The following is an 11,358-nucleotide window of genomic DNA, read 5'->3' on the forward strand; positions in this document are numbered from 1 at the left end:
AACAAGAGTGATATCTTCCGACATACAGTGCAGACATGTAGAATTATAAAAAAAAATTGCAAATATGCCATGCTTTATTTTATATAATGAAATAATAATATTGTTCCCAAGTAGAATAAAAGTGCACTTTAGTTTAATCTACAAGAAGGTGGAGACAAATACCTTGTATAGAATCAAGATAGAATCTGGAAAACTAAGGAACCTAAAAATGAACACAGCAAATTAAAAATTATAAATTTTTAACTAGAAGTGTAGTTCTTCAAAGATAATGCATATAACTTTACTTTTGAAAACACCACATCAAGGGAGTGCAGTCACATTGGCATCCAAACAGGCATCATAGAAATTAATATTCCATCAATTCCAGTTTTCACTCATAGATTCCTACTAACCAAGGAAGCTTCCATCCTTCCACCTCTGGCAGAGTCAAGTGTGGTTTCCCTTGTCCTTTGAGCTGGAACAGGAACTTCTCCTAGAGGAAGATGCCACGTGAGGAATTGTGAAGGATGGGGGGCCTCACTCTCTCTCTCCCCTGCCATCAACGAGGACAAGGACCTCAGTGGAGACACACACAGGCTGTGGGAATCGAGCCCCAGGACTGGGGTCCCTTGATCCTGTGCTCCCGAGGACAGACCCCTTACCACTGCTGGATTTCATGAAAATGTTGGTGATGTGTGAGTTCTAGAACAGTCTTTCTACACCAGATACAAGTTTTTAACCACGAGCTGGATTCAGTTTATGAACATCACACAGGGAGGGCTTGGAGAAAGGATTGCAGTATTTAGGAAACAAGAGTATAGTGAGGGTTATGAGAATATGAATTTGTGACAAGGGAATAAACCTAATGCAAGAAATCTATGCTAATAAATGATGACATTTAAGAGTTAGGGGGGAAAACCTGAATTAATGAGGGGCTATAAATTTAGATTGTGGTATCTCACATCTTGGAGTATTGGCCTTTCATCAGTCTCCCCACAGCCGTCTTCAAGGCTTGGTTCCTCAGACTGTATATGATGGGATTAAAGGTGGGGGGCACCACTGTGTAGAACATAGAAATGACCAGGTCAGACACAGACAGGGTCCCTGAGGTCGGCTTCAGATAAGCAAAGCATCCAGTGGAGAGAAACAGCACCACAACCAGCAGGTGGGGAAGGCACGTGGAGTAGGCCTTGGCCTTAACGTCTTTGGATGGGATCTTCCTGACAGCAGAGAAGATGTGGACATAGGAAATGACGATGAAAGTAAAGGAGCAGATACTCCAGACCACACTAATGAGAATGGGGACAAGTTTGTTAATTAAATTTCCTGAACAAGAAATAGCCAATAACTGGGGGATGTCGCAGAAGAACTGGTGGACCACCTTGGACCCACAGTAGGACAAGGAGAAAGTTCCAGCTGTGAGCATCAAAGAAATGACACCCCCCACCCAGCCAGGACACAGCTGTCAGCTGCACACACCTGTCCCTGCTCATGATGACGTCATAGTGCAGGAGGTGGCAGATGGCTGCATAGCGGTCAAGACTCATCAACGTGAGGAGGCTCATCTCTGCACCTGCTGATATAACCACCATGAAGACCTGGAGGAGACAGCCCGGGAATGAGATAAGCTGCTGTGCCTAAGAGAGTTGGCAATGGACTTGGGGACTGTGGCTGAGATGAGGCAGAGGTCCGTGAAGGACAGACTCCTCAGGAAGAAGTACATGGGGGTGTGGAGGTGCCGGTCCAGGGTCGTGATGACGCAGATGAGCCCGTTCCCCAGCAGGCCACACAGGTAGACCAGGGAGAAGAGCAGCGGTTGCAAGAAGCCCATGGTCCCCTGGGTGGGGAACCCCAGGAGGAAGAATTCTGTCACGGCTGTGAGATTGGTCACCCCTGGAGACATCATCTGTGTAAAAGAAGAAAGTGGGAAAAGCCTCAATCTTCCAATACTAAAAAATATAAAGGGTATCAATATAAGTCAATAATTCAATGTATTTTCTTTATACTTAATACTTCTAGGTTCTGTGGATTCTAATATCATTATCTGTGTATACGGTTTTATTCAACCCATTTATTTCCTTCTTATGAATGTGCCATTATTATATTGTCCAAACATGTCCGCCAGATTGGTGAGAGACTCAATTTTTAACTGTCCCCTACAAAACTTGAACAAATTAGAATCTCTTATCTGTCAAAAATCTCAGCAAAGCTCCCACACTACACACTCGCCCCAGTCCCGCTGCTCCTGCTCTTGCCGGGGGCCCCAGCGTCTCCACCTAGCACACCTCCCAGAGGTTGTCCAGGGCACAGTCCCAGAGGACACGTGACCATGCCCAGCCCCTCCCCACCCTAGAGAACCTGTCCCTGCTCCTCCAGCTCAGCCCTGTTTTGGGGAGGCCCCACAGTGACAGGTGTGCAGGGAGATGGGGTGTGCGTGTCCCTGTTTTCCTGCTTCCCAGTACCCGACACTGACCTGGAACTGAATGATCTGGGCTCAGCGTCCCCATGCGGCATGTCCTGATGCTTCCTCTGCCAAATTCCTGCCCCTGTGGCCTCACTGCTGACTCCTAGTCCTGTCTCCTTGTCTCCTCATCTCCCTGCACCTGACTCCCCCACATCTGAGGACCCAGAGACCACGTTTCCCGCAGAGTCTCCTCCTGGGTCACACCCACATGTCCCTCCTGCAGGATGGGCTCGTCCACCCCCGGGTCACTCCCCGGCCCCTCTGTCCCCCTCAGACTCATGCACATCTGTGCAGGGAGGAGGCCGCTCCGGAGCTGAGCCAGATGGTCTGTGCATGTGGCTGTCCTTGCCGGTCCCAGGGACCCGGGTCCCCCGGGTGCAGGTTTGTTCCTCACCCCAGGCCTGTGTGTGCGTGGGGACGTCTGGACACGAGGCAGCCCAGCCCTCTCTCCTCCCCCCAATCTCATCCTCTGCCCCCTCTGCGGGATGACGGAGGGAGAGCGCCTAGGGAGGGTAGGATTTTTAGGAGAATATAGTAATATAAAATAATTGCAACACATTGGTGGAAATAATTCCAGAAATTTAGTAAAAACAAGAAAATAAATCAGAGTACGTGGGTGGAAAAAATGTTGACATCTGTCGAGTGACCTTAAATACATCTTTAAAATGGATAAAATAACTTGACATATCTCCTCCAGGCCCTGATTAAATACTGTGACTCATTTTCCAATTACACTGACAATCCCTGGGTGTGGAGTTGGGGAAAAATCCCAAGTTCACGTCCACAAATACACAGATGTTGGCGCCACCATCATGTTAGTGCCAGAGCCATTAAGATGTCAACAGTGTCGCTGACAAGTTACTGAATTTCTACATAACTCATATCTGTCATCATGTTTAAGAGAAAAGGCATATCATTCTGAATCGAACAGTAAGTATAATTTTTAATTCCCTCTGGAATGTCTTCATCACCATCCAATTCTATTAATTGCTGTGATTTTATTCAGCGCCCAGAACACACTGAGTGTGCTGATGCTAATCCCAGGTATGCAGCAGAAATCGTCACATCTCCCAGAAGTCACAATCTTCTAATATGCTCAATGTATTAAAAGTCAATGTGTTTGACCATCATAAATTACCAGAGAATATGTTTTCTCTCCCTGAGTCTCACCCAGGCTGACAGGGCAGTGGGACATGATGACTTAGGCCCCGTCAACATTAGTTGTCATGATTTACAAAGCGACTCGTTTAACTGCTCTAGTGCCTGAGAGTCTGACTTGCTGCTGACTTCGCCTGGACGTCGCCTTCTTGTGGACAATCCTGCCCGGGTGTGCGGGGTGCACATGGCCGGGCTGGGGTCCCCTGGGGTGCAAAGAGTACAGGCAGCCAGGAGCCGGGGTAGCTTCAGCTCTGCCTCGGGTGCGCGAGTCCGGGGCAGCAGCTGGGGGACCCGTGCGCAGCCGCTGAGGCACGCAGGGTATGTGGAGCCTCCTCCAGGTGAGGGGCCAGCGGGAATCGCTCTCTGACGTGGAAGCCAACTGGACAGTGGTCAGGCAAAGCTGGCAGGGCCTGGGGTAGCTGCGCGCACTGGGAGGCCGGGCGGGAGGGACACGAAGTGACCAAAGTCCATTTCCTCCCCTGACGGGAGTGACCCCATCTTGTGCGGTCCCGGTTGGGCCCGCGGACTGGAGGACACACAGGACAAGTCCCGGAACCTCCCAGATGCGTGTTCACCTTCGGCTGAAATGTGGACATTTGTGCCCAAGGGCTCTGCGAGGCGGATGAGGCCCCAAGGGCAGTGCGGGCTGGGGTTCAAGGGTGTCCGCTAGGAGCCCGGGGCTGGCCGAGGCCAGGGTGAGAGGCACGCGCTGCCCAGCAGGAACTGCCAAGGCAGCAGGTGGGAGGGTGCCTGGCGCTTCTCCCAGTCCGGTGATCCCTGTGGGGGTTGTTTCGGGGGACAGAGGCCACACCCCTTCCGCTCACCAGCGTGCCCGCATGTCCCCCGGCTTGGCCTCATGGTGGACACATGCCCGCCCCTGGGGGATCCTGCCTCTGGGCACTGTGACCCGGATGCTCTTGACGTGGAGACCACCGGGGAGACGACACCCACTTCCTTCTGCAGCACCTGTGACTCTGTCAGGGATGTTCAAATGGCTGCAGGTGTGAGGCAGGTGGACAGGCTCAGGAGAGGGGACTGTTTCTACCCAAATAAAAAGCGTGAGAGGCCGTGGCCTCCTGACCTGTGAGGAAAGTGTCTCTGGGGGCCTGAGGCTGTGTTGGGTTGGGGTGTCTCTTTCTGTTGTTGCATTTGTGAGGTTTTGTGTATTTTGGACATTCGCCCTTGCCAGGTGTGTGACGTGCACAATTTTCTCCCAGTGCAGGAGTCTGTTTTGCGATGGCATCTTCTGAGGCACAGGAGCTCACTAGTGTGGTGAGGCCCCTTGTTTATTTTTGCCGTTTCTCTGTCCTAGGCCTTGTGTCCCCAAGTCCACCTGTGTGTGTTGGGGGGTGTCCAGCTTCCCCTGTGTTCTCTTTCGTGTCTTATGGTTTTGTATCTTACCCAGACTTTAATCCATAAAAATGCTCTACATAAGTAATTCTAGGGGCAACACAGATCCAAGCCACACTGAGTTGTCACCTGTGAGAAGGGAACAATCAAGAGACTGGGCACAACAAGAGTGAGGAAGGAGAGAAAAGGCCTCTCATCCCTGCTGGGAAAATGGTGTGGAGGTGTTTTCAGACAATAGCAACAGGACAACCACAGGATGGAGCAAACCTCATCCGGGTATTTGTCTCAGATGTGCAGACTCTATGACGCAGAGCACATACACCTGTGTTCAGAGCAGCACCGTCCTCCGTAGCTGGCCATGGCCCCAACCCAAGTGACGTGGACAGAGAGGGAATAAATAATGTGGATACATATGCAGTGGGAAATACACAGCTTTTAAAAAGGTGAAATCATGTATTTTGGGACCACATGGATGGACCTTGAGGTGACTTTGTTAAAGGAGATGAGCAGATAGTGAGAGAAGGAGCGTGGAGAGTCTCCCTCATCTGGGAATAGAAAATACAGAAAACCTGCATTACAAACACAGCAAAAAGAAACGTGGACCATGTGCAAAAGGAGGAGGAGAGTAGGGAGGGACTTGGAAGGAGGGGTCAGGCACTGCAGGGGCAGGTGGTCAGCGGATGCTGAGTGGACACGCGCACAGGCCCAGGAGTTGAATGGGACCCCACGTAAAAATAGTGAAAAGCGCAAAGGAGCTGATTTCTTTGCTGGAGAACAAACACTGCATGAAGGTGACGGCACAATGAAGCCTGTGGGAAAAGTCCCCTTCCCAACACACTCGGTGCATTGGTTCAAAGGGCAAATAGAAAACATACGGGTAGGATCCGACTGGGGAAGGGCGTGACGTCCAGGCAGTGGAGACCGTGGCCCCGTCCCTGCTTGCGGGTGGTGATCCTGGTGAGCACTGAGCAGCTGCTCAGGCCACACTGGGATGGATCTTGAGTGAGCGACTCCCGAGCCATGTGATCGGGAACCTGGAGTGGACTCGAGCTCGTGGCCAACGTGCCTTTTCATTTCGACGCTGCTTTCCTGGACTGATGACGGTAGAGCCACTGGGAGAGTGTGGGACACAGTGACCTGCCCCCCGGAGAAAGGGCATGAGGGGCAGAACATCACCCAGCTCAGTTCTCAGGGTTGGAAAGGCTACGAGAACCTCGGCCATGCAGCGCAAATGCCGTGGATGTTGAAACAAGGAATGACACAGTTCCCAGCGCAGACGGACAGTGACTGCGAGAGTTTTCTGCAGAAAGTGGGGAAGCAGACCTGCCGCCGCACATTGAGGGGTGACCTGGAAACTGAGGGGAGCTGACAAGGACCCTGAGAGCAGCCCACGGCTCCAAAGTCATAAATGTGAAAACCAGAAACGTGGCTCTTCACAGCCATGCGTTTTCCTAAGAGCTATTTTATTTTCAAATACTCCAGCCAGGCAGTGGAGAGACTCTGAATCCAAACAGGACGTGATGGAAATGAACACTCCCGTCAGCCACAGGCTTCAAGTGTCAATTCAAATTCCTTAAATATCCTCCATCCGCCCATCTCTGGCAGATTCAGGAGGAGATTCCTTGTCCTTTTGAACAGAAACATGAATGTGTCTTAAAGGAAGACGCTCCTGTAAGAATGGTGAGGAGTGGAGGACCCCGCTCAGCTGTCTCCCCTCCCCTCCACAGGGACGGGGCCCTCAGGGGAGACACACACAGGCTGTGGGAACTGATTGCCTGAACTGGGGTCCCATGACCATGTGCTCCCGAGGACAGAACCCCTTTACCATGGCTTGGTTTCATAAATGTTGGTGATGTGTGAGTTCTAGAACATTCTTTCTACACCAAATACATGTTTTTAACTGTGAGCTGGATTCAGTTTATGAACATCACACAGGGAGAGGTTTGGCAAAGGATTGCATTATTTAGGAAACAGGAGCACATTGACAATATGAGAATATGAATTTGCGACAAAAGAAAAATACTAATGGGAAGCATCTTTACTTTGTGAATGATGAACGTAGAGTTAGTGGGAAACTGAATAAATGTGGGTGAATAATTGATGATACCTTATTTGTTGGAGAATTGGCCTTTTATCACTCTTCCCACAGCCGTCTTCAAGGCTTTATTCCTCAGACTGTATATGATGGGATTAAAGGTGGGGGGCAACATCGTGTAAAACATAGAAATGACCAGGTCAGACATGGATGGAGTGTCTGAAATCGGCTTCAGATAAGCAAAGAATCCAGTACAGAGAAATAACATCACAACCAGCAGGTGGGGCAGGCACGTGGAGTAGACTTTCGCCTTACCTTCTGTGGATGGGATCTTCCTGACAGCAGAGAAGATGTGGGCATAGGAAATGACGATGAAAATGAAATAGCAGATACTCAACACTACACTAATGAGAATGGGGACAAGTTCACTCATTAAATTTCCTGAGCAAGAAATAGCCAGTAGTTGGGGGACATCACAGAAGAACTGGTGGACCATGTTGGACCCACAGAAGGACAAGGAGAAAGTTCCAGCTGTGTTCATCAAACTGATGAGACCCCCACCCAGCCAGGACACAGCTGTCAGCTGCACACACCTGACCCTGCTCATGATGACCTCATAGTGCAGGAGTTGGCAGATGGCAGCATAGCGGTCAAGGCTCATCACCGTGAGCAGGGTCAGCTCTGCTCCTACTGAAAATACTATCAAAAAGACCTGGACGACACAGCCCGGGAAGGAGATGGAGCTGCTGTGCCTCAGAGAGTTGGCAACTGTGGCCTTGGGGACTTGGGGACTGTGGCTGAGATGAAGCAGAGGTCCAAGAAGGACAGATTCCTCAGGAAGAAGTACATGGGGGTGTGGAGGTGCTGGTCCAGGGTCGTGATGAGGATGATGAGCCCGTTCCCCAGAAGGGCGTACATGTAAATCAAAGAGAAGAGCAGTGGGTGCAAGAAGGCCATGACCCCAGAGTGGTGGAGTTGGAAAAAACCCAGAGTCCATGTCAGTGAAGAGATAGGAGTCCACACCTATCTTCTCTCTAGTGCCAGAGCCTGAAACGGTGAACAATGTTGCGTAGACATGATATAATTTATATTTGACACTTAGGTCTGTCATAATGTGTAGGCAAAAGGTATAACATTCTGATTTTTAAAATAAATATTATATTAACTTTCCCCTGGAATTTTTTCATCACATTGTAATTCCATTAATTGTTGTGCTTTTATATAGTGCCCAAAACGACTCAGTGTGCTGAATGCTCAAATGCCAGTTATGAAGCATTAATCATCACATATCTGATGCATTACAATGTTCTGTTCAATCCTTTGAACTCTTTAAATTAAAGGAGAGTATATTTCCTCTTGTTGAGACTCATCCAGCATGATACGGCAGTGGGGCACTGAGAAACTTGTGCACTTTCAGAATTTAATAGTTTTCATGATTTATAAAACAAATATTTTATTTACACTGCCTTCTCAGATCTAAAATGAAGCTTGTAATCTAAAAACAGTCAAGTCTGAATGATTTCCATTCCGAAAACTGTTTAAGAACAGAATACCTGCAATCTGGGGCGGGGAAGTTCTTGCTGCCGTGTTGAGTCTCTATACTGAGGTTGTCCCCATGGCATGGACAGAGGGTGTCCAGGCCTCTTACACCATGGTTGGGGCTCGTGGGGATGCCTCTGAGCACGCACAGGATGTTGCACCCTGTCTAGCTGCCACCTCATGGACAGAGCAGGGCCTCAGGGCTGGGCTATTTGAGCTCTGGAGCTGGTGTCCATGTGTTGGGCACTGTCCAGATTCCAGCCCTCAGGGACCTTCCTCCAGAGGGAAAGTGTGTGTTTACTTGGCTGTGATAATTGGAGCATCCTGCAGTGCTTCTCAGGGAGTAATTATCACACTCGGTGTGTAGATGTGATTTTGTGTCTGGCTCACGACTCTATGGAAGTGAATAGACAAATCTGCATTTCCAGGTTCCATTCCCCAACTGTCGTGTCCACTGGGGTCAGCACCATCAGTCATAACAGTGCCCTGAGTCCCTATCTAGACAGCTGGAGAGTCCCCTGTCACCCACCGTGTGCCCTTCACAGAGAGGCCCTGGAGATGGATGTGAGGGGGGATGTGGAAAGGCCTGAGATGGGAGGGAACCGAAATGGAGAGAGGCAGGAGGGAGCCAAGGGAGGGGGAGTGGGGAGGAAAGACAATGGATGTCCAGCAGAAGTGAGTGACCACGGGGGTCACCAGCCCTTCGGGAAGAGAAACTTCACTCGTCTCTGAAATTGTGTATCCTGCAGTTCTTTTCCACCCCAGCACCTGTCACTGCACTTACATTAGAATTGTCCTTTTGTTTGGATAATTTGCTTCTAATCTTGTAGGAAATGGTAGGTTTCTGCTCATGGTGTCATATACTTAGGTTTGCTGCATGACGATGGTGACGTCACACATGGAAACAGGTGTTTATCTGTTTGAGTTTACTCTTCTGTAGGGTATGGGGCAGTGACCTGCTTCACTCTGCTGCATGTGTCTGTCTGCTTTTCCCAGCACCATTTCCCCACTTTCCCTGCTCCAGTGAATGCTCTGGCTCCTCTGTCGTAGAGTCACTGCCCATCCTGACGAGGGAGGGTTCCTGGGCCCTCATTATATTCCAATGGCTGGCCTATCTGTTTTTGTCCCAGAACCATGCTGTTTTAACTATTAGAGCTTTATTATACAGTCTTAAGTCTGAAAGTGTGCTTCCTCCTTTCTTATTCATTTTCATCAAGACTTTTTTGGCTATTTGTGGTCTTTCGTAGTTCCATATGCTTTTCTGTAATGTTTGTTTCATATATCTGAGAATGCCATTAAAATTTTCATTTGGATTGCATGAATCTGTAAATTCCTTTGAGTCCGATGGATATTTTGTAATCCTGATTCTTCCTGTCCATGAGGAGGGCATATCTTTCCATTTTTTTGTGTGTGTTTCCTATTTATTTTAAGAATGTCTTACAATTTTCTGGGTATCTTCACTTTCTCTTTTAGGGTTACTCCCAGGTAATTTTGTGATTATATGTAAGATTGCCTTCTCAAATTCTTCTCTTCTGATTCATTTTTTTGCACATAAGAAGGCAATTGATATTTATGTGTTGATTTTGTACTTTTGAAGTATACTGAAGTGGCTTATTTAATTTGTTTTTTCAGTGGAATCTTTAGAGTTCTCAATGTTTATTACCTTGTTGTCCACAACAATTTTCTTTTTTTTTAAAGATTAATTTATTTATACAAGCACTGGGTACAGTCAGAAGCACGGGAGGGTGAGAGAATTCACCAGAGCAGAGAGTAGAACAGGCAGAGCGACAAAGTACACTGCTGAGGGGAGCAGTGGGCCGCAGGAGAGGTCTGCATGCCATGTGGGACCCTCGCCCAGCTGCCGGGGATTGAACCGGTGCTGCAGAGGCTGCGGGCAGCTTCGCAACCCAGTGCTCAACCACTGAGCCACCGGGGAGGCCTCACAACAATTTTCATTGTGCTTACATTTTTAAATTCATAGAACATTGAGACATTTAATGTTTATTACTTAAATATTTTAATAATATTATTCAAAGTTGGCAAACAATAGTCTCATGAATGTGTATAATTCTCTGATTCAGGTTCTTAAACACATATTAAATTCTCATTATATCCCACCAGTGAACTATAACAGTATCAAGAATTGATATTAAGAAATAAATTTATCAGAGAAAAGTTAAAAATACCAATTACTTAAAAGAACTTAAAAGAACAGTATCAAGTTGTCATCCCAGATTTCAGCCTGAAGAGCCTCCTCGCAAGGCGAACTATTTGATAACGACTTAAATGACTGATATCCAGTTGGAACTACATTTTTATCATGAAATATTTTGGTGTGAAATTTTCCAATATTGGCCGTCACAGACGGGAAAGCAAATGGGATGCAGTCAGCAGAGAGGAGCTGAGGCCAGACAGCAAGTGACAATCATGGGGGCATTACACTTCCCAAATTGAAATCTCCTTCAATTCCTTGCATGTCTTTACAAGTATACTAAATGATAGTATCATTTCATTGCACGTAAATCTGATGAGGTTTTTCATTTCAACGTGCTTGTGAAAAATGCAGACATTCTAGGTACGATTCCTCTTGATGACCTGCCTGGGTAGGGCATTGTCCTGCCATCCCTCCCACTCTAGGGGATGAAATAAATGGGACAACACTCCTCTAAAGTGTGGTGTGAGGTCATGGATGGCATCCCTAACACATTTCTGAAAATACTAGATACGAGGCAGGCAATTAGCTATCATTTTGTTTTGATCATCATAACTTGTTAAGTTCTCTTATTGTATCTCAAAAATTCCTATCCAGTGCATTTTGGAATTTTTTTTGTAA

At 47.9% G+C, this 11,358-nt stretch overlaps 1 long non-coding RNA gene across 1 annotated transcript; it reads right to left on the bottom strand.

The window, feature by feature from the left end:
- Positions 1-6,519: 6,519 nt before the first annotated feature.
- Positions 6,520-7,340, bottom strand: LOC129145613 (uncharacterized). The gene is made up of 3 exons (XR_008551402.1): positions 7,302-7,340; positions 7,059-7,126; positions 6,520-6,578 (listed from the first exon to the last, which is right to left on the bottom strand). It is a non-coding gene; the product is annotated as an uncharacterized LOC129145613 (long non-coding RNA).
- Positions 7,341-11,358: the final 4,018 nt, after the last annotated feature.

The sequence above is a fragment of the Talpa occidentalis genome, unplaced genomic scaffold, assembly GCF_014898055.3.
Source record: "Talpa occidentalis isolate TD23 unplaced genomic scaffold, MPIMG_talOcc4v2.1 talOcc4.13, whole genome shotgun sequence".
In the NCBI taxonomy this organism is placed as follows: Eukaryota; Metazoa; Chordata; class Mammalia; order Eulipotyphla; family Talpidae; genus Talpa; species Talpa occidentalis.